This window comes from Portunus trituberculatus, chromosome 13 (assembly GCF_017591435.1).
Source record: "Portunus trituberculatus isolate SZX2019 chromosome 13, ASM1759143v1, whole genome shotgun sequence".
NCBI lineage: Eukaryota > Metazoa > Arthropoda > Malacostraca > Decapoda > Portunidae > Portunus > Portunus trituberculatus.
This window is the reverse complement of record NC_059267.1, coordinates 10,009,959-10,012,458: the sequence shown is the minus strand read 5'-3', so window position 1 is coordinate 10,012,458 and position 2,500 is coordinate 10,009,959. Positions and strand designations below refer to the sequence as shown.

The 2,500-nt window shown below is 42.0% G+C and overlaps 1 protein-coding gene across 1 annotated transcript in view; it reads left to right on the top strand.

The window, feature by feature from the left end:
* The window catches only part of LOC123502976 (LIM domain-binding protein 3-like), a 70,617-nt gene that overhangs the window by 22,181 nt on the left and 45,936 nt on the right, over positions 1–2,500 (top strand). The gene's annotated exons all lie outside the window — the stretch shown is intronic.

Here is a 2,500-nt window from a genome sequence, read left to right as displayed (position 1 = left end):
ATTACCACCACCACCACCACCACCACCACTACCACTACTACTACTACTACTACTACTACCACCACCACCACCACAACTACCACTGCTACCACAACACCACCACTACTACTACTACTACTACTACTACTACTATCACTATTACCATTATTATTATCACTACAACCACTACCACTACTACCACAACAACAAAACCAACAATAACAACAACAACTAGTACTACTACTACTACTACTACTACTACTACTACTGAAAATACGATAATAAATAAATATCGGCAGCACATCACCCTCAAAAATGTGAACACATATAAGTGATCGCATAAATAAACCACACATGTAAAGGAATGAATACCGTTTCCATTGAGAGAGAGAGAGAGAGAGAGAGAGAGAGAGAGAGAGAGAGAGAGAGAGAGAGAGAGAGAGAGAGAGAGAGAGAGAGAGAGAGAGAGAGTAATTCATTCAATATTGCTGTTTAAATCTCCGCCTCATCTCATTCAAATTTCTACCCAGAGTACTTTTTTTTTTATTATTATTATTTCTACTTTATCTTTTGGTGCATTTATTTCTTCTCTTATTTATTCATTTGTTTTCTTTCTATCTTTTTTCTCTCCAGCTAATTATCTATCGATTTATTCAACTATTCTTGTCTGGTGTTCGTATTAACGGAGATGTTATTATGATCGAGAGAGAGAGAGAGAGAGAGAGAGAGAGAGAGAGAGAGAGAGAGAGAGAGAGAGAGAGAGAGAGAGAGAAAGTCTACACTCCTTCATCTATGTATTCACTGACTCGTGTCGTTATCTGTTGGTTTAATCATTTATATTGGTGTATGGAAATGCGCTTTTGAGGCTGCTGCTACTACTACTACTACTACTACTACTACTACTACTACTGCTGCTACTACTACTACTACTGCTACTACTACTACTACTACTGCTACCACCACTGCTGCCACTGCTGCACCACTACACTGCTACCACTGCACCACCACCACTGCACCACCTGCACCACCACCACACCACTGCCACCACCACTGCCACCACCACCACCACCACCACACCACCACCACCTGCACCACTGCTGCCACCACTGCCACCACCACCACCACCACCACCACCACCACCACCACCACCACCACCACCACCACCACCACCACCACCACCACCACCACCACCACCACCACCACTGCACCACTACTACACTAACTACTACTACCACTGCCACCCACCACCACCACTACCACTACCACCACCACCACCACCACCACCACTACTACCACCACCACCACTACTACTACTACTACTACTATTACTACTTCGCTAGCCAGGGTTTGACTGTTACGTTCTAGGAATTGCATTGTCTTGCCCCTCGCCACTCCCTGGTGTGGTGTTCTGCGAATATACATTGTCGATCGCTTCTCTAACACCGCCACTAACACCAACAACACCAACACCATCACCACCACAGCTCCCCTCGCCCACCTACTTCTTTTCACCACCACCACAACAAACGTATGTCTTAATTAACGCGTGTCATCACCACCAGTCATCACCGAAAGTCACCACTACATATCATCACCAGTTATCATCAAAAGTCATCACCAATACCTTCACTATTAACCACTATCACCACCGCCAGTCTTCACATTCATCACCAATCGTCGTTAGTAGCACCACCAGTCACCACCCTACTATCACCACAAGTCATCACCATTTCTAGTACCGTATAGATAGGTTAGGTTAGGTTAGGTTAGGTTAGGTTAAGTTAGATTACGTGAGGTTAGGTTAAGCTTACATTAAGTTGAGTTAGGTTAGGTTAGGGTTAGGTTAGGTTAGGTTAGGTTGGGTACATAAGGATATAAGGGACAAAATGAAGGGAAATTAGGGTACAGGACAAAATGAAGGGAAGCTACGGTACATAAGGGCATAAGGGACAAAATGAAGGGAAGTCATCACATTTATCTCTATATAAAAAAAAAAAATGTATGAAAATGGTAAAAAAGTTTAGATTTAGCGATGAAATATCCTATTAATACCTGCCACTCGTTGTATAAAAGATATCTCCCTATTTCCACCTATCATCCATTAATAAACTTATCTTGTATTCTGGAGCTGCCTATTAACCCCTCCAGTACCATGACGTGTTTTCATATTCATTCTGCTTACTATTTGGTGATTTCATGCAGCTTCAGAAACTTATAAGGGGATTAAAATAGTGAAGACTTTACCCATTAACCTTCTGACTTCCATAAAGCCTTCCTAATGTAAAGAAAATCGTCTTATCATCCCCAATACTCGTGGTAAAAATGCGTCCCATTACTGAAAGGGTTAAAAGCAACACTAATCTACATTCACCCTCTACTCAATTACAGAACCAATTTCTTCCTTTTCTTTTTTCTTCTTCTAATGTAACTTTGTCAAATCTGAATTCCTAACTTTCTTGTGTTTTCCTGATTGCTGGCCCTGAGGAATGCAATGTTCGGTTCGCTCTTGTTTTGTTCATTA